Here is a 21,698-nt window from a genome sequence, read left to right on the forward strand (position 1 = left end):
GCCGACGGCTAGAATACCACTGCGTGTCTCAACGAATATATGGGAAACGACTGATATCATCTTTACGCTATCCGAATTGAAGGTGCATGAAAAGCGAAATAATATTATCTCACCGTCTCACGAGCAACGTAAGCATCGCCTGCTTATGTGCCGTAACTTCTGTTGAGACACGTGACTTTTCATACATGCGCTTCGAAATAGTTGTTCTAGCGCCATGTCTAGAACAGACCGAGCAAGGAAGGGTACGGTGGCACCAACGATCTGCTCGAACGCTCGGAACCACAAATCCACGGTGGGAACGACATATCAATATGCAAGGAGATGGTGATCAAGTACACGCAGTCTTAGAAGATGATGCACCCATACAAGCGAAATCATTGTCAAGGACGCAGGCAAGTGCCGGTACTTTGCTGTCTGTAGCTTTCTCGGCGACGTTGACTAGTTTTCTTGTCAGGACCACTTTTTGGGGTCGGTAGGCTAGCAGTGTTGTGCCGGCTTTCCTGACATGCATAATTTCCTGTGTTCAGGGAGTGCGTCCCATGAACATTGCTTATTTTGACTACTAATAACCAATACATCGTCCCCGTAACTGTAGCGCCTGAGATCTCAAGCCTGCAATATGTCATAGCGTTTCTATGAAAGTTGCACCACGTACTTAAAAATGCAGGGCGATGTCTTCGCAATCTTCCTTTTTTTCTAGTGTGGAATACTGTCCTCCAGGCAAAAGTTCCTAAGCACGATGGCCGCTGTATTAGTAAACCGCCAATTGAAATTCTCATTAAATTAGAATTATAATAATTATGGGGTTTTGCGTGCCAAAACCAGGAGCTGATTACCGGGAACGCCATGGCGGGGGAGCCCGGCAATTTGGGCCACTTAGGCTATACTTTGCTCTAAACACAAAAGACTGATTACGTGGAACCTTTCCTGAAATTGGACAGAAAAAGGGTGCCCGGCCTTCAATAAAGGAATACGCGTGGCCATGCAGTGTGCGACTTTACGACACCTTTGTAAAGCTGTCAAGCATGTGCAATGGGTTTTCTCATTTGCAGTGTACCGGTGAAGCACACCCGCAATTACGTGCTTAAGGTCACTTAGAGGATGTGTTTTACAGTACGAATATACATGGCCGTTTTCTTTAACTTTCCTGCATGCGAAAACTGGCCCTACACGTCACAACTGCTATTTCTGTCGAGGTTGCTGTGTCATTTGCCACTTCGTGTTATATTTTAGTATAGGCATGTATAGACTCTCAGCACAGCCACCGGCTTATCGTACCTGGTGCTGGGTGTCTGTGTGCTGACGGCGCGATGTTCTCTTATGCTTTCTGATGTTACAGCAAAAGTTTTCTTTTTCGCCTTTTACACGTCAATATTTGGTTCACAACAGGCAGAAATAAACACCACAATTGGCCGCAGCAGTAGTTTATTAACGATCAAAAGGCACCTTTACCTCATAGTTTACTTAGCGATATTTCCTCCCTACGCTGCACCGCGATCATTAGTCATACATAGTATGTTCACGTAGGGATAGCTTGTGCCCATAGGAACGCAAACATGCCTTCGTGGTAGCAGTTCAACATATCTATCGTCGCAGCATCGAAGCATTGGTTTCTCCTTACTACACCTTTTATTTACGAGAAATTGCCCCTTTAGCTAAAGCGGACTACACATCTCTAGATGTAGGGAAATATTCCTGTGTTGGTAGCACCGGTTGCTGGGCAATACGGCTCCCACTTAGTGTGAGAACGACGCCACCGGATAGGAATTAGCGCAGCGACTATTTCTTCCAGAGAACTGCCGCCGTCTATGCACGGTGACATTTTTTGTGCTGTTAAACAAATTCTAATAAAATAATAAAATATGCCTGCTTTTACCATTTACGGGCTTCTTAAAGAACCTGCAGTGGTCAACATTGTTTCAGTCTTTACATCGTCCCTCAACCAAACTGTTACTGCAGGGCGATGAAGAATTCACCAACAGGTGGCTTCCAACTTTCAGCTTCACAGCCGTTTCTGCAGAATAAAATAAACTAGTAATGGAGGCACTGGAAATGCTTGAAGCCATGTAATGCCTGCTGCACTTTGTTCACCAATTTCCTTTTGTTGCTCCAGAACAGCGCATATGTTTCCTCTCCAGGGCTCAGACAGTACACAGGAGAGAAACATAAGCGGCGCCTCCAATTTTTTCTATTGTTGTGTTATTTTTGTTTGACCAGTTCTGTATTTTGTCGAGCTTATGTACACTGTATATTCCCCCCCCCTGCAATAATGCCTTCGGGCGCTGCAGGTACTTGAAATAAATAAATAAATAAAATAAATAAAATGCACCGGATGACGGTACGCTATCTCCGCAGCAGGCGACAGAGGATGACGCCTCAGACGCTGTTGCGAATGGACGAATGCATATCGCAGGCCTGAGTTTGGAACGCTTGGTTGGCGCACATACACGAAGGATGATGCTCGGCCAGCAAAACGAAGCAATCGTAAGGGTACGCGTTCTTCCAGACCTCAAAGTCTTGGATCAAAGGACCTGCCGCCTTAAGCTAATGCTTGCCGATGATGAAGCCGTAGTGCCGGAAGGAACACGTAAGTAGTGGAAAACCAACCAATTGCATTAACAATGCGCCAGAAATCTAGCAATGTTGAACGACTTTACAAAGTTAGAGTGCCGTTAATTGGGATGTTTGCGTACTTCTTTGTTTCATTCGCATGTGCTACACGCACCTCCGAGAGGAAATAAAGAGAACTAAGCTGCCATTGTGCATGATTCATGCCTAATTCTACGTTCCTAGTTCTATAATAATGGCAAGCCATCGATATATATGAGAACATATTTTGAGACCTTTTCCTACGTCTCATCGTTGGCTATCTGCATGAATGCCTATTTCAGCATATTAAACAACAGGCACACATTTAAAAATGATGAGTGTATATAACACACCAATATATTTGCGTTGTGCGCGTATTGTCATCAAACGATGCAAAACGTAAGGCAGAATTGTATAAAATACGTCTACCTACAGTACAGTGTCATACTTTGGTAACCCCCCCTCCCCGACTACCGAATGCTCCTGCGAGCCTGTAGGGTAAACTGAATAAATAAATAAATTAATAAATATTCTAGTGTATGCCACATAAGTTCCTCAAACACCCCACAGTATTTCAGCAATGCGCAAATTTTACGATATATGGAATAGAGGCAATGCGAGTGGTTGAAATACCCGCTCAAACGAAATAGAACATATTCTAATTACCTTATTTAGTAGTTTCTAAAGTGCTTCCTTTTATAGCACAAACAATTCATCTAGTGTGAATATTCTCGCTGACGAATCCGCCGTTCAGTCACAAATATAGCGTTACAGAACACGTTCTCAAAGAGCTGCACTTGTGCTGGCAGTTCCAAGAAAACGTAATTGCGACTTTTAAGTAAAGGTCTTAAGCATAGCCGAGCCGATACTGGATAAAAGAGCGACGCCAAGCACACACGCGCACATCATACAAACTATCAGTGAAACCTTGATTTGCGGGATCAAAACCTACATATACCTTCGCCTAATGGATGCGTAATAAAAGATGTGCCGGGAAGCATACCAACAACAATATCACAACGTTTAGGGGACCTTGCTCATGAATAACGTTTATCTCATGTGCAACCATTTCCACAATATTCTTTCGAAATAAGATGGATGATTTCCTGATAAATGTTTTTCCACAGATGGTTGTGTTTTGCGTAAATGATTAGTTTGGCAAATCCAGAAACACACTATCGTTACATAGGTCGACAGTCACATGTTTTGCAGTAAATTGCACGAAAACCATTGAAATGCTCCTCTTTCAAGCGACGTTTGTATGCTTGTATTGGCTGAGAAGTTTCGGTGACATTGTCTTGCTCGTCACGCGAAGAAAAAAACACGGAGAGCAGTTGCAGTAAACAGTGGCTTGATTAGTTGACAGCTGTGCCGGCGCTGGAGCGTCACTCATTATCAAGGATTCCATATCATGAGTAGCTAACAAGCTAATATACCAAGAAGAAGACAGGAGAGAATACTTGTACACACAAGTAGAACTAAATATAAAAGTTATGAAATTATTTAGTGAAACTATGTAAAAATAATTCTCCTTGAGTTGAACTTGGTGTGTTTGTTGGCTTTTTTATGGTTAGTAAAATCGGTCCCTTGGTTAACCCCCCTTTTCTTCTTCTAGCAAGGATTACTATTGCATAGGCGCGCGCTCACATAACGCGCGCAACCAATCAGAGCCATTTTGCTTCCGTCGGGGTGGAAAAGCACAGGGAAGTTTTGCGCGAGAGGTACGCCGACTTCGTTTGGGTTCAGTACATACTCAGAAAACAGATGGGACGGCAACGCACTGTGTGTTCCCTCGAGTAACTGGCAGCCTTCGACGAGCGACGGCGACAACTCATACGTGAAATGGCTCGCCGTGGGCGCGCCTGTCCAGCCATTAGAGCCGCCCAAGCAGAGTAAATCTGAAAGCATCAAAGAGAACGAGATTGTGAGCCTGATCCGCTCTTCCCGCCAAGGCTTGTTAATTTATTTTGGCTTGAGAACGCAACAGTAATATCACTACGTTCTGCAAATATATTTTCATGAACTTGATGAATGTATGGATTAATTGCCGATTTTCTACTCGGCATTTTGGCTCGCTAACGTGTCTCATTTTCGGGGAATTTGCTTTAGCACTCGTTTCCCCACCTATTCAGTGATATGGTTTGGACAAGCTGCGTAACAGACGTATGGCATGTTGCCTGAAATCTATGTTGACTAGATATTTGCACGATTTTTAAATCCCAACTAAAGCAGATCTTTAGAATGTTAGTCTTGCCAAGTTTACACTCGAGTAAATTGCTTGCGAGTGCAAGGTTTACAAAACCAACATGTTTGATTGCCAATTAAAACGAATTTCTAGTATAAACCCGTGGCATCGCCACGTGGCACTTGAAAAGTGATTACAGCTGACGCGGACTGTATTGTATGGCATATAGCACACATAGGATATCACTGAAAGCTCAGTATTGTAGCATATATATAAATAGCATTTGAAGTTAATAGGCAGGCCTTTATCCAGGCAGTATAGCTGTTAGTTATTTCCTATTATTGAAACCAAGAGCATAACGTTAACATATTTTGGCACTGTCCGGAACCCTGCTAATGAAGATTTTAGCTACTACGTCCTTTTGGCATTATTGCGGTTCTCTTCGTAGCTAGCAGTAAATGACTTTGAAACAAACCGGACAAAGCCAAAGCAGGGAGGCAGTACACAGGTTGATTGCCAAATAATGTACTGCTTGGCACTCCTTGTTCGTTTTCTATTTGACGGATGTTCATATGGTAAACACTGCAATGAAATACCCCTTGCCAATCGGAGGTGTCTCATATCTATATCCAAATTTTATATGCCTTCATACAGTTGTTGCTCCGGCGTAAACAACCATCAATTCATATGAGCATCTAAGTCAAGAGTATTTTGTATTGGTAATCAGGTCACTTGCTCTGCTATCGGTCAATAATTTAATTGAGCAAATAAGCTCATTCTGCACAGCAGTCTATTTAAATAATCCCGCCATGCTGCAGTCATTCCTTCATCTTCAAAAATTATTTCTCATGGGCTTCCCTACATTGCGACCTTACGAAGCAAACAGCTCCTCAAGTCAAAGAAAGAATATTGGTAGCATGTCTTATTTATAATATAGAATATGCAAACGATAAGAACGAATTAAACGAAAAAGGACAATAATGCAATTAATTTGCCCGCGGATGGTGGGGAAACTCACTCTGCACAGCACATGCGTTGCTCTAATAATTGAGCTAGGGCGACGGCTACTCACACGTTTACACTCCTGGGAATTTGTTGATGGGTACGAGATCTAGTCAGAGGAGCATTAGCCAGCAGCAGTCATGAGCATGGCGCTGACTGTGGAACATCAGTCTGACGAAGGGCGTCACGTAGTACATAAATTTTTGGAATAGCCAGATGAACAAATAATATTTGCGAAAACAGACTGATACAACAACGAATGAAAAAGGCAGGACGGGACGAACGGCTCGTTTTCGTTAATAATTGCGTTCTTTTGGCCTATTTTCATGAGTATTTAATACCAACACGCCCGGTTTACACGTCTTGACCAATGAGCCCTTATACACCACCTTGCAACTTCATGTAGGGATTCGGATGGCCTGATTGTTCTGCCAGATTCTTGCTTCACTACAACATTGTGATGACAATCGAACTTGTGACAACAAAAGACGAGAAGATGCCGACAAGCGACGAACAAACAGGGCCCATGACAGGATCTCGAACATCAAGATTGGAATTTCAAGCACCTGGTAAGGGGTCGAGTCGTTAGTTTGCTTTCGCCTTCTGTAATTAAATGGTAATGTAGGGGACTTATTTAGGTCCACTCATGCGCACGAAGCTTCCAATGTGTATTCTGGTCGCCATCATCATGGTGTGCGCTAAACAGTGAGACTCAACATTTCAAAAATGTTTCTTCTGGTTTGACCCTCACAGTCATTATCGGTCTCTCTACCAAAATATTTCTATTGGCTGCCCCGTGTTGGCTGCTTGCGGAAAAGCTACGGATCCACAGCGTTGTTGCTGATATTTCACGAAAGTGCATTTAAATGTTATCGGATTTTAAGAAGAGATAAGTATTTAGGCGAAAGTTTGCATAACCTTCCCAGGTAATATAATTTAGCCATGCTGAGCAGCACTAAAGGTATCCAGGGTATATCATGGGGCCATTGTAGGCCCCATTAGTGTAAATGACACATCCTTCTTTTGGATATGCAGGCGGACATATTGGTTGTCGTCATGAGGCTGTACCGCGTTAGCGACCAATGTAAAGTCCGTGCAGATGTAGATGATTACTTTCGTGCTCGCGCCGCATGTGGACGAGACGAAAGATTCGTAACCGGATAGTCTGAGTGGAAGTACTGTATTTGGTTCGCAAATTACCGGTATGAGAAAGCGATTTGGAAAAACAAATTGGCGAAAGTCTGCTATACGGGTCCTTAGAGCCGTAGCATTCCACTGAAAGATCGATGCACTTATAACTTCAGTGCGGAAGGGGAACATTGGTCGAGCCATGATGCCTAAACGATGCTAGCAAGCACTCGATTTAGTGCATCCAGTATTTGCAGAGCACTTCAAGCTGCAGGGGTTTGCAGCTTGTTCAGTTTGATGCGCATTGTTTTAATTAGCGATTGCAGCATATAAGTCACCTGCCTGACTTGCTCGCAGAAATCACTGAGAGTACACGTTGGGGGTTGTCAAAAAAAACTTTCCTGTGATTCTGTCGGTGGATGCTGTCGTTTCGGCAGAGCCGGCCAAGATTCCACAGGTGTGGTCTTCTCAGTCGCCTTGTTCTTCGCGGTGCTTTCCACAGTGTCTGGCCTGGGTGGCAGAAGAGGAGGTGGTGTTGCAGGAAGTGGCATGCGCGTCGCAGAGACAACACCCTTCCTTGAGGATCGCCGGCGACGGGAACGTCGCTTCCTGTTTTTATCAGCGGCTTGGCAATGAGACGAATGATCTCTCGCCATCTCTTTCAAGATAGCCATTCCCTTCTTAATATGCGGGCATTTCATCGATGAAGGTTCGTGTGACCCTCCGTAGTTTGCACACTTCATTACAGTCGCGCCACATTTATCTGCAGCGTGGGGCTCGGCGCAACGGAGGCATGCTCCCTGAATTTTGCAGACGCTGCTCACGTGTCCCAGTTTCATGCATTTGGGGCACTGAAGAGGTTTCGCAATGAAAGGCCGCACTGCATGTTTGAAGTGTCCCACCTTAACATGCGAGGGTATATTTTACCCTTGAATGCAATCTTCCCGCAGCGTGAACTGCCCAGCCGCTTAACATCAGCAATGACCTCATCATTGGCTGGCTTGATAAGAATCGGGAAGTCGTTATTAAGGATGGCGACGTCTACGTCGTAGCGTCGTCGTGCGACTACGTCCGATCTCAGACGGATGTCAGAGCGAACCTGAATGCCATCGATGTCCGCTACGCTGCGTAGAGTGCTCGGAGCAGCCGCATGCAGGACATCAACCGCCAGTAGATTTTTTAGGGTGTGGACTCGAATGTCTGATATTTCATTTGGTACCAGAGCTTCCAGTGACATCGACGCAGATTGCCTGTTGAGTAGCTTCATGTTGACGGTGGGAAGCAAGGGCATAAATATGATGCTATTGGCGTCCGGCCTCTGCGTGTGTCCTACTGTTTGCGTGCTTGACGATGAGGACGTCCTGGTGTTTCTTCTCTTCGCTCTGCGGCTCTGCACCCGCTGAAAGTCGTCATCGGAAGTGTGCTCACTGCTGAGAGAGTAGACATGGGTGTCCTCGCTGCCGCTCTGCTGACCGATCCACTCCATGGAGGCGGCCGCCGCTGAGGCCGCCGTCGCCGGCAGACGTGCGGGGTCGTCCACTTTCATCACGACCGACCAGGGAGCGAGGACAAGCGGATAAACTTAGATTTTCACAGAAATAAACCGGAGCTAGAAAAAGCAGCGCTGTATCAAGAAACACTTCGTCGTCGGCTTCAAGGGTTTGGAGAGAGTCTAAGAAATACCTAGAGAGGAGAGAGGAGCGGAATTGATTAACGTGTGAAGGAATTTTAGGCACTCAATTTTGCGAGGGTCTGCAAGAGGCTTTACAATTTAAAGTAATATTGTTAAAGACATAGGCTAAGAAGGAAGGGGATGAGCGTGGTGTATAGGACATGAAGACAGTTTTGGAAAAGTTGATATTCATTTGCCATGCTTTGGCTCAGTTACAGAAGTCGGCAAAACAATTGCTAAAGGCAAGATGATCAGTAGGAGATTTTGTATGATATCAAATGCGATGACCAGTAAAAAGGCGTATTTTAACTGAGGTGTGTAGGGGCAGATCATTAATAAAAAGCAGGTATAAAAGAGGACCCAGTACTGAGCCTTCGAGAACACCTGACGAAACAGGCATCAAGGGTGAGTTAGAGTTGAAATATACATATTACAAACGCTGGGAAAGAAAGTCCGATATCCAGCCAACCAAACATGCATTTTTTGTTATGGCAAACCGCTTGTGCATAGGTTTAGTGTTTAAAACCAAAGCAATATATTTCAAGAATGATGACCATGATGAGACCGCCATACGCACTGTATGCTGCTGTTGTCTTTGAATAAATGACGTCAAGATTTGTGCAGAGCATTCCAAAAAAGACATTTGATTGCGCGCTGGCATTCTTAAATGTTGTCCATGTTTTCACACGAGTTTTTCATTACACGCGCACATTCGAAACAATGATAGTTTTGACATACGAAACAGATTGCCACCGTTGTTATTCGCAGATCATCTTGCCGAATGGGAAACATTCACAAGGGCACTCCTGGCCAGTGACATTTGTATTTACCGTTTGTGCCTGTTCATCTCGGCAGTCTCCGGGTCACCCAGACACTTCTACCGGGGCTTCAGTTTGCGAGACGGGATCGCAGTGATCGACGTTGAAGTCTCTGCGTTTCGCGACCCGTGCACAGACTTTGTGTTGCCGTATTTTCGGAATCTATGTCGACTAAGAATGGTTCAACAAGCTGATTAATGCTTTCAAGACATATCGCTGCTAAATTGTGACCTCCGAGAAGAGGAGGTGTTCCGTGAATTGCTCCGGATGGATGCTCGTCTCGATTTGAACGTTACCAACAGGTACGTTTTTCTTTCTTCCTTTCTCTTCAGAAAAGTAGGGCCCTAAATAACCACGTTTTCGGCAAGTGATTGCATGCTGAATTTAACGAAGGAATGTTAACTGCGAATTGTTGAATGTTTCCTACGCGTTTACCAAGTCCGCCACTACACTACCTATTGTGCAATTTTTGTGGCTTCTTTTTTCATTGACAGAGAGAGACACGCACACATAAAGGAAGGCTGAGAGGGCAACCAAGAAAGTTGGGTTCGATGCGCTGTACGAAGAAAAGGGTAAATATATTAAGTACAAAGGAACTTAATATGATTTCCCTAATGGTAAAAGCGCGAGGAGAGTCCCGAAACCATAGTTGGCGGCAAAATTAAAGTAGGACCTGCTTCTAGTAAAGTAGACTTCACCGGACTGCAGACATCGGGCTGCGAACTAGTCCTCATCGCGCACGTTCGTTCTAACCACTGTCCAAGCATTTTTGCCCTGATAGTGACCGTCTGTTCAGTATCCCTAACATGGTAAGGTAAGCTGTACAAGGTGAGGATAGTAGTTGCTTACTCCCTAACTGGCAAGCAAGGTGTGACGCGTGCACAGGCAAGCATAAACAGATGTCACTCGATGATCGCAGACACTTGCTATCGAAAGGGTTGCGCGGGGAACAGTGGCAGCCTCAGCGAGCGAATCAACCATCTTGCTACGTCTCACTACAGTACGAAGTAAGCGGCAATAATACAGCGCACACAAAGGTACCAGCCCTCCGCGCAGCAAGACTCTGTACCCACAAGATTGTTTTCTAAATCGGGCCCGCACGGCCGCACTCTGCTGCACGATACGCACAGGCCACCAGAGCAGAACGCACTCCCTGCCACCACTTCCACGCTTCAGGTGGAAGCAACCATCCTCGGCATCCTCGCGTTGTTTCACTTGAAACTAAAGCGTACGCCCCGCAGGTGGAAGCAACCATCCTCGCATTGTTTCACTTGAAACTAAAGCGTACGCCCCGCAGCCACGATGTTATCCCACTTGTCCTTCATACTGTACGCCATGGCGACAACGAAGGTTGCATTCCGCTTAGAATGTTCATATAATTGCTAGTTCAGTAATAATTTTGGCTGCCAACGGAAGCGCTGGACGCTGTCCTGCCGTAGAATTCGCCAGACAAGGTGTCTTAATCTGGATTAAAACAAGCTTTTCTCGCATGTGAACTGCTCGTGTCGAGCACGCAGACTAGAGAGAACCGTCAGTATGACCGCGGAGTGGGGCGTAGTGCCCCTCGTATGGAAATTGTAGGGTAACTTCTCCTAACACTTTTGATGCCACCACAACTTTGCTTTATAATTCAGCAATAGTGAGGTGTACCTTCGAATGGCGTATACATCAAAATTTGACGGTTGTTTCTAGGATGTGCACAAGCTAATGGCAGAGCCGGGGTGCAGTGTAACGATGTTTGCGTGCGTTGTATACGTCCTCATTGTAGGGCGGCAAGCCAGATGGTGCCACGGAAGATCAGGTGCGTATCTTATGTTTCTTCAGCACACCAAATAATATATGTGTCATGATCAGGTGACCATGCATGATGGCTTGGGTAGCCGCTATAGATATATGCATCGAAAGTTCAAGATAGGTATGGAATGCTTGAGTTTGGAGGCTTTGAAGTGTTGTAAATGTGGCTTGCGCAGAAGCGTTCCTGCTCAACTGTGCTATATTGTAGGAAGCCCAGGAACATTGTAGTACAGTAGCAGCATTGATTGCAATGGAGGATCCCACGATTTCTCCCGATGAGGTGCGGTTAGGCGACAATTCATGCGAACGTCTTTTTAACATATGATTGGTAGTGGCCAAATATAGCTCCCTATTGATGATGGTCCACCGAAATTGATTGTTCTTTTGTTTTGGACTGTTTGCTTATTGATATTGTAAACGGCCGTTCGCTTAGAACTGTCTGACTGGCTTTTCCTCTCGTGACAAACTGGTGGACGTGCTGGGTACGCATCCATCGTATGCCTACGGGTCCTCAACCAGAAGCTACCGACGCCAGTACCTCGGGGACGGCAGAAATCTATCGAAGCAGCCGTCGCCTCCAAGGTCTTCCACCGCAATACAGCCCCCTGGCAAGCTCCGTGAGGAAGATGTCAACAACTACCGCAAGCCAAACCGAGCGGATGCCAAATGCTGCCGTACCATGCATTCTCAACGCGCCTCGCACGCCTAACCCGTTCCATGGCGACGCCTTTGAGGACGTTGAAGACTGGTTGGACCATTTCAACCGGGTCGCCGCCTTTAACGACTGGGACGATCGCCGTAAGTTGAAGAACGTCTACTTTTCCCTTTTAGACGCGGCGAGAGTATGGTACGAGAACCACGAAGCCTCATTTACCAGCTGGCAGGAGTTTTACCGACTGCTTTGCGAAGCCTTCTGCACTCCCGAAAGGAAAGAAAGAGCCGAACAGGCACTGTCTTCGAGGTTCCAAATGCCAAACGAAACCGTCGCCATGTTCGTCGAAGACATGACGCGATTGTTCCGTCGGGCCGATTCACTAATGCCAGAAGACAAGAAGGTGCGTCTGTTAATGCGAGGCGTAAAGGAACAGCTTTTCGCGGGCCTCGTGCGCAATCCTCCTACAACAGTCTCTCAGTTCGTTCGTGAGGCAACAGTCATGGAACGTATGCTTCGGCAGCGGCTCTCGCAGTATGAACGCCAGACCACCATGACTGCTGCATGCTCTCTCGTACCTGCAAATGATGACAGGGAGTCCCTTACCGAGCTAATACGACAAATCGTTCGAGAAGAACTGCAGAAGTCCTATTCATCAGCTCCGGCACCTCCCAGTGCCGCGGTTCTTACGGATGTCATTCGGGAAGAAATCGGCAAAGTGGTTCATCCCTCGCCACCAACACGACCCGAACCTCCCACGTTCTCGTACGCGGATGCTCTTCGGGCTTCCGCGCCGTCGACGGGCCGTTTTTCGCAGCCGCCTGCTGGGATTTCTCGACGCTCCCCAAGTCCGATCCACCGCACGAACCCGCAAGCACCTTTTCATCCTGGTCCGCGCAAATCTACAGTATGGCGCGCCCCCGACAACAGTCCGTTGTGCTATCACTGCGGGGAGGCTGGTCACATGTATCGCGACTGCCAGTACCGACGGATTGGTCTGCGGGGATACCATCCGGACACCCGTTGCCCGCGCTATGGCGAACGCCCGCACGACATCGAGCAATACCTAGAAAGTAACCGGCTTCCTCCTGCCCAACAGCGAAGACAGTCACGGTCGCCTTCACGTCGTCGGTACGCGTCACCAAACCGTGCTCGACCCGCCTTTGATTCCGCTGGAGTCAACGGTGGAAGCCCGCGCCGGGGAAACTGAAAACGGCGACCTCCGGGGGTGAGGCCACTGTCATGCGAACCGTCAAATATCCTCCGCCGACGCCATCCCCTCGCGACGTACCGCTGACGCCTTCATTCGAAACTGCAAAAAGAACTTCTGCTGTTATTACTGCTTCAATCGACGGTTATCCGGTAACTGCACTTGTCGATACGGGAGCTGACTACTCGGTTATGAGTGCCTCACTGGCCACTCGGCTACGCAAGGTGCTGACAGCGTGGGACGGCCCACATCTGATTACGGCCGGAGGACACCTCGTGTCACCCATTGGACGATGCACCGCCCGACTTGCAATTTCTACTTCGACTTTCGTAGCGTCTTTCCTTGTGCTGCCCAAGTGTTCTCGACTAGTTATACTGGGCATGGATTTTTTCCAGGAGTATGGGGCGATCATTAACCTTCGTGACTTGTTCGTGACTTTTTCTAACTACGTTTCTTCGGATTCGAGTGTGGAGGATGAACATCACCGCGCGGCTTTACGCGTGGTCGATGACTGCGTGACGTTACCGCCTCGAAGTAGCATCTTCGTCCTCGTTGAATGCCCCCAAGAACAACTAGGAATAGGCATTGCCGAAGGTAACCTCGCCATATTGCTGGATCGCGAAGTCGGCGTCGCACGAGGTCTCGTAGAGCTCCAACATAGGCAAACCACGATTCTAGTTACCAACTTCAGTGGCGAATACAAGCACTTTGCGAGGCATACCACCATGGCCTACTTTGAAACGGTGGCCGATTCCAACGCCTGTGCTTCGGTAACGACAATCTCGATTCCGGAACCCAGCGATGTGGACTTGACCAGTCACATCAACGTCAACCCACAGCTAGACCAAAATGAGAAGAAGAGGCTCCTCACTCTGCTATCGTCATTTAGCGACTGTTTCGCCACCACGTCGAAGGTCAAACAGACTCCTTTAATCAAACACAGAATCATCACTGAACCGACCGTCCAACCTGTTCGCCAACACGCTTATCGCGTGTCGCAAAGAGAACAGGATGCTATTCGTCATCAAGTTAAACAAATGCTCGACGATGACGTCATTCAACCATCGACAAGTCCTTGGTCTTCACCTGTTGTATTAGTTAAAAAGAAAGATGGTTCACTACGCTTCTGTGTCGATTACCGCAAACTGAACAAGGTCACGAAAAAAGACGTTTACCCACTTCCTCGAATTGGCGACTCCTTGGATCGCCTGCGACATGCCCGTTACTTTTCTTCAATGGATCTGCGTATTGGGTACTGGCAAATTGAAGTTGACGAACGGGACCAGGAAAAAACGGCGTTTATAACACCCGACGGTCTCTATCAATTTAAGGTCCTCCCTTTTGGATTGTGTTCCGCTCCGGCCACATTTCAACGCATGATGGACACAGTTTTATATGACCTCAAGTGGAACTCGTGTTTAGTCTACTTAGACGATGTAGTTGTTTTTTCCACCACGTTTGAACAACACATCCAGCGGCTTGAGGCGGTTCTTCAAGCTATCCGCACCGCCGGCCTCTCCCTGAAGCCCGAAAAATGTCACTTTGGCTACGAGGAGCTCAAATTTCTAGGTCATATTGTCAGCAGCACCGGTGTGCGCCCTGACCCTGACAAAGCCATGGCAGTCGCTCTGTTCCCGATACCGAAGACAAAACACGATGTCCGCCGATTTTTAGGGCTTTGCGCGTATTACCGGCGTTTTGTACCCAATTTTTGTGAAATTGCCGAACCTTTGCAACGACTCATCAAGAACGACGTCACATTTGTTTGGGGCCCGGCACAATCCGACGCCTTCCACGACCTTCAGCAACGTCTACAGACACCACCGATCCTTGGTCACTTTGACACCGATGCTGACACAGAAGTGCATACTGATGCTAGTAACGTTGGTCTCGGAGCGACACTCGTACAGTTTCAAGCTGGTGTTGAGCGCGTTATTGCGTATGCCAGCCGAACCTTGTCTGCTGCTGAAAAAAACTACTCAGCAACTGAAAAAGAATGTCTGGCAGTCATATGGTCTCTCCAGAAGTTCCGCCCATACCTGTACGGACGCCCCTTCCGTGTCGTCAGCGACCACCACTCTCTCTGCTGGCTGGCGAATCTCAAAGATCCTTCAGGCCGTCTCGCAAGATGGAGCCTTCGGTTGCAGGAATTTGATGTGACCATCGTCTATAAGTCTGGCCAGAAACACACTGACGCCGACTGTCTCTCTCGCGCCCCCGTCGAACCCGCACCACTAGATACTGACGACGATTCGGGTTTTCTTTGTACTCTTCCGTCTTTAAACCTTGCTCAACAGCAACGCCAAGATTCCGAGCTCCAGCCCTTGATTGAATACCTTGAAGGAAGCCGCCCACAACCCCCACGGCAGTTCGCGCGTCACTTGTCATCTTTCTGCCTACGTGGCGACATCCTATACAAGCAGAACTTTCACCCTACGGCAACCGCTTTCCTGCTCGTTGTTCCCGCTACTCTCCGCGACGACGTTATACGTGCATGCCACGACGAACCAACGTCTGGGCATCTTGGTTTCACGCGTACTCTCGCGAGGATCAAGCAGAAGTACTATTGGCAAAAACTCACAAAAACCGTGAAGCAGTACGTCAGAAGTTGTCGAGATTGCCAGCGTCGCAAAGTTCCACCTCTGAAACCAGCCGGTCTGCTTCAGCCTGTCCGACCTCCTTGCTCACCTTTTGAACAAGTTGGGATGGATTTACTCGGCCCATTTCCCAAGTCTTCGGCTGATAACCGCTGGATCATCGTCGCCACCGATTACCTCACTCGATACTGCGAAACACAAGCCGTTCAGCGAGCTACTGCTTCTGATGTTGCTAACTTCTTCATCAAAAATATCGTCCTTCGACATGGTGCTCCCGCTGTCGTCATCACAGACCGTGGTACGGCCTTCACTGCCCAGTTGGTCCGAAATATCCTGCAGCTGAGCGGGACAACGCACCGTACGGCAACTGCGTATCACCCGCAGACTAACGGTTTAACTGAGCGTCTCAACAAAACGATCGCGGATATGCTTTCCATGTATGTTGCCACGGACCATAAAAATTGGGACGAACTGCTCCCGTATGTGACATTCGCGTACAACACTGCCCTACAAGAAACCACCGGGTTTCCTCCTTTTCGTCTGGTCTACGGACGCGACGTCACCACTATGCTCGACGTGATGCTCCTACCAACTTCGTCGCACCATACCGCACCAGATACAGACGCCTTTGTTCAGCGTGCCGAAGCAGCGCGGCACCTTGCGCGGCAACGAATTCTATCCCGACAACGTCAAGATGCTCGTCGATACAACCTATGTCATCGAGACGTCACATACAACCCGGGAGATCTTGTATGGGTTTGGACCCCTATACGTCAAAGAGGTCGGTCAGAAAAATTATTGCGCCGATACTTTGGACCCTACATTGTTTTGCGTCGTCTAAGTCCTGTCAACTACGAAGTTATTCCAGCCGACAGTTCGCACCACTCCCGTAGACCACGTTCCTCTGACATTGTTCACGTTACCAGGATGAAGCCCTACCATTCGCGCTGACTCTCATCCACAAACTTTGTGATTCGGCCCCTGTCGTCTCGTCCGTTGTCTTTCTCATTTCTTTTATTTTTTCCTTGTGGCATTTAACATCTCCCCAACTTTATTTATTTATTTATTTGTTTTTTTTGTTTTTTTTTGGAGGGAGGGGTAATGGCACGCGCTAGTTACGCGAGCTGTCGAGGAAGAAGAAGTGTGCGTGGTAGCTGCTGCGAAAACAAACTGTAAACGGCCGTTCGCTTAGAACTGTCTGACTGGCTTTTCCTTTCGTGACAATATGAACGGCTTACTGTATCATCGGTTTTGTGCATAAGGGCAACCACAGAGCACTTTTCTGGTCAAAGCAGTATGCATTATTTTGTAGTTACTTGGGTACCTTCGACACGGCCTTTTGCAGTCTCACCCGAAGATATTGGTGTGTTACTCCGGAGATCGTCTGTAGATGCCTCAGTATACTAGGTAGCCATATATTTCTTAAGATTGACTGCCAAACATCTGTTGGAAAGCATTTGAATGTGTAACGCTTAGCACCCCACCGGGCGTAACAACAATAACGCGGTAGAAAAAAACATGGGCATTTTTCACTACGGGTGCACATCTGGGTCCCAGCTGAGCTAGTGCCAGCTTCCGCTAAGTATTGCGAAGTTTTCCTAAGATTTGGGAAGATATACATGGTTCGGGTAGGTTCATACTAAACGTTGCTAAATTTCGCCAAGCTTTTGCGGGGTCGTACATGGCCAGGCCGGTAAGCAATGGAAACCCCAGCCAAGTCAAACGCATACAAACCACAGTACGTGCACGACAATTTATTATGTGCAGTGCTTCAGTATCATTCTTGATTATCTTCGATAGTGTCCTCATCCTCAACGTGCGACCATCGTCATGGTTGTCGGGGTGATAAGCGGCGTCACAGAAGGCCTATCGAAGCGCTTGCTAGGCAGAGCTCTTCTGTTCAGCGTTCCGCACCGAGCTCACAGTGGAGAGATTCACATCGAATCAGAGGCTGTCACAGACGCGGAAGCTGTGCCCAAACTCTGTACTGAGGAATTCGGGCTAGAATTCAGGGAGCGGGTCCTGAAACGATTCCCGGCGGCGCCGAGCTTTCTGTCGGCAGCGTTCGTAGTCCGGCCCGAAACTCGGGATCCTCAGCGCGGCGATTCTAGGCCCAGAAATTCGCGCTGGAATTCGCATTGGCCGTTCGCAGCCCTAGTTTTTAGACTGGCTTCACCCTGGAAGTTTTCGAGTAGTCGGAGTGCAGGATCGCTTTCTCGGCGACATCGACTACTCTGGCGCCGACACTCGCGTTCCCCGGATTGAAATCCGCAATCCTCGACTCGGCGTCGCCTCTTATCGGCCGCAGCTTCGGCGGGGTGCTCCGGCTCTGGTCGGCGGCGACGCTTCGCTATTCGCTGGGCAATATGGTGCTCTTCCATGTAAGCCGCGTCTTCTTCAGCCGTCCGGAGTTTGTTCAGACTTCCCACAGCAGCAGCATGTATCGACGGAGTAGAGGACACGAGTGGTGAGCCACTGCCAGCTGTTCCGATCCTTTAGTCACCTGTGACGTCACGACTCTACGTCTACACGCATGGGGCGCGAAGAGGTTACGTAGTGAGGTGTCTTCGCTGGTGGTTGGTACGCAAAGCGAGGCAGCCCAATGCTGAGCTGAATTTTCTGGTAACGCTTCACGGCAGAACGAAAACTTAAGCAGCTGCTCTGTTAAAATGTTCCTCCATTTGAGACACCACAAAAAAACTTGCAAACGTATATGTGCATATTGAATTGTACATGTGACCACCAATAACAAAAGTTTCGAAGGCACCCATTCTGTCCTCATGAGTCACACTATCGTATGCTTCCAGAGGTCTAGAAATACCACCGCGGAAGGTCGTTAAGGTGTATCTGGCGTTGCAACTACGTCACGAGATGCATCACAATCCCTCTTTATCCACCACGCTGGAAGACAGGCATAGCTTCGTTGAGGGCACCATTGACGGCGCTTCACTGCTCTCCTCTTCATAACTTTCCCAACGTAGCTGGAAAGTGCAGCTGTTCGGCACAACCTGGAACTCAATGGAAACTAGCAGACGTTTAATATAGAAGGAGGTGGCCTTACTTTCATTTTGACGGACTGACCCTCCTTGCCATGTTTTCTTTAAAATTGAGAATGCTACCGCGAGAATTTGTGCGCAGTTTACCAAGTGTAAAATATGTGACTCCATCGAGTTCTGGACATGACAAGCGTTGGTACGCAGCTCGCGAAACGTCCAAATCTCACAGAAACTGGAGAATATTTATGTGTACGTGTCGCGAACAAAGTGTAGCAGAGCAGAATTCTGTGCCTTGTAGCCTTGCCCAAAAACCTACAGCAGCATCGATTTCGCGACGTCGCGGTTGAATAGGAAGGGTCCTAAACTGGTCACACTGCACTACGCAGGAGGCGTCCGATATCTTGTACACAGATCGAGACTTGCGAAAGCCGCTTGCGTTGATCCGGGAATTCCCATAGTAATTTGTGGTGACGGGCCTGGAATTAACTACTCGCTCAATCGTGTTCTGAGTGCGTTTAACCTCCCTAAGGTCAAGGATTGATTTGGAGGCCGCGCCAACACATTTGTGAGGACTTTGGGCGGTGCTGCTTGGTAGCGACGTATTTCTTTATGGTAGCGTAAGAGTGGTGTCCTGCTGGCAGCGCATGCCGTACATGGATTTCCATGGTGGCAATACGGAGCATCGCTGCATTGATTCACTAATAATGACATCATTGTCGACGTTATTCGTTTCATGTATTCTGTGGGTTTTTTGAGCAAAACAAACAGACCCACTTAGCAAGACTGCCAAAGCAACATACACCCACACATCGGGTCGCTATATGTAGAAAAGAGTTGGACTTGGCTAACAATTGAATGGTTTTGAGCTATTGTTTGCAATCGCCGTTGCACTTGTTCGCTCTTCAGGTGCTGCACAATATTATTGCTTTTAGTGACTATACAAATTTTTTGTCCGTTTATTTTACCATCTCGTAACAAATTATGTGTGCAAGGAAATATGTTCAATGCCTAATGATAGCGCGTGTCTGGTTTTTGCGGTTGTATCAGGAAGTTTGTTTGAAGGGCTTACGTACTTGAAAGAAAACAAAGCTAACCGTGATTTTTTTTATAGTGATGCTTGTTGCAAAAGAAGTTCTGTATCAATTGTTTCCTGCTTAATTGGTGGCAAACCATCTTCTAGCTCCATTTTAGTCATCACATTAGGCGCAGAGGAAAATTGCTTCTCTTATCTCAATTTTAGAAACCTCGCACGAATGTTGGACGCTATCAGAGACATGCCCTTTCTGCGCCAGCTCATGTTGTGCCTCAGCAACACTGGCACTGGACCTTGCGAGCCTCAAGAAATCTCGCTGAACCTGACGCACCACTTTGGCACTGACGGTCGGAGACTGAGGTACGAGGTCGACGCAACCTACGCCCACTTCCTGCGCTACCAGTGCGCCCACAATCGCGGCGCGTGCACAACGGCCTGTCTTGAGACAGGCATAATACCGACACTCTGCGCCCGTCGTGAGCTGACATGTTCCACAGGTGACTTGGTGCCGTGCATAGTTAGTGTTACGCATCCTGCAATGTACGGTACTTATGTTATTTATGTGCGTTCCACAGTTTGCATGCGTGACGAAGATTAGCGTCAGTATATTTGAGAATAAGAAGAGGGTTTAGGCGGACTGCAAAAAGTATTGCAAGATTATCGGCAATTTCTGACAAGCGTAAAGCACGCCATTCTCGCCGTTGTATGACACTGACACCTGATCTAAGAATCTCGGCAACCTGATGTTTGTTGCTAGTGGGCATTTTTTATACACTGACAAACGTACGTTTCTCTTGCGGAAAAGGCATGAGAAATTGTAGGGACACTATCCACATCTTGAAATACATTTTACTTTGTCCTAGAGCTAACAATGTTATCGAAATAAGTGACGCCGCTTATGTGAAGCAAAGGTGAGCCTAAGGCAACAGACAATAATCATTGGATACGAAACGAAAACACTTGCAAATTTATGCCGTCGGGTTATGTGTAAGTGTATTTCCGCAGGTCCGTTCATGCAGCGACGGGTTTGTTTGAAGCGAAACTGCGTCCACGAAAGTCAGAATGTTTTGAAATGCTGTAAGAGCTGATGTAAAATTATGAAATCTAAACACAGAAGTGTCTTTGGAGTAGCAATTAAGTTCCTTTCATGTGAAGAGTGCCGAAGGCTTCTTTATAGACGACGAGAAAGTAGTCGTATTTCAACACTCGCATGGCTGCGATTGCCACCTCAATGAGGCCGCATTTGGACCGTATAGTGAAGAGACTACGCTGTAACGAAGGGTCGCTGGTGTTGCCCTATGACATAGAAAATGGGCGATTGACACGAAAGACAATGGCCATTATCCAAAACCTTACTCGTAATGGTATTAGGCTAAAATACATCCATTATGCGAGCTTGACGTCACAATGTTTCTCCTCTGACTGACGCTTAACCAAAGCAGCTACACGGACATTTGAATCAAGTCATTGAGCGCTCCAGCCGGTTTGCATATACGCATAAACAGGGTGTCCCAGCTAACTGGGACCGACATTTTAAAGATACCCAAGAGCTCTAGATAAATGACCGATTACGGGAACATTGTAATAATTGGTTTGTTTGCTGCTCTTTCGCTTGGGCATGCAACACTGATAAGGTTAGAATAGGTCTAACCACCGCGGTTGCTTAGTGGCTGCTCTCTTGGGTGCTAAGCAGCACCTCGCGGGTTGGAATCGCGGTCACGTTGGCCGTATTTCGATAGGGGCGAAATGCGAAAACTCCCGTGTACTTAGATTTAGGTGTACGCTAAACAACCCCAGCTGGTCAAAAGTTCGCCAGTCCTCCACTAAGGCGTGCCTCATCATGAGATCGTAGGTTTGGCACGTAAAACACCAAGGGCCTTGAAAAACACAAGTAAATTTGCACAAACGTTGGTTATTGCTTTTACCCTGTTCTCGTTTTCCTCCTCAACTATTGAAACCAGTATTCTTGTGCTGTGCCAACAATTTATTGCAGATGACATTTAAATGCGAAGTGCTTATGTT

General features: G+C 47.4%; 1 long non-coding RNA gene across 3 annotated transcripts; it reads left to right on the forward strand.

The window, feature by feature from the left end:
* The first annotated feature begins 20 nt into the window (after positions 1-20).
* LOC139050707 (uncharacterized) lies at positions 21-21,366 on the forward strand. 3 transcript variants are annotated; one of them, XR_011509036.1, is made up of 6 exons: positions 21-392; positions 2,356-2,587; positions 6,183-6,345; positions 9,345-9,696; positions 9,889-9,966; positions 19,884-21,366. It is a non-coding gene; the product is annotated as an uncharacterized lncRNA (long non-coding RNA). The 3 variants fall into 3 exon arrangements; XR_011509038.1 differs by having other exon boundaries at positions 2,359-2,587; XR_011509037.1 differs by lacking the exon at positions 9,889-9,966 and having other exon boundaries at positions 22-392.
* Positions 21,367-21,698: the final 332 nt, after the last annotated feature.

The sequence above is a fragment of the Dermacentor albipictus genome, chromosome 10 (genome assembly GCF_038994185.2).
Source record: "Dermacentor albipictus isolate Rhodes 1998 colony chromosome 10, USDA_Dalb.pri_finalv2, whole genome shotgun sequence".
In the NCBI taxonomy this organism is placed as follows: domain Eukaryota; kingdom Metazoa; phylum Arthropoda; class Arachnida; order Ixodida; family Ixodidae; genus Dermacentor; species Dermacentor albipictus.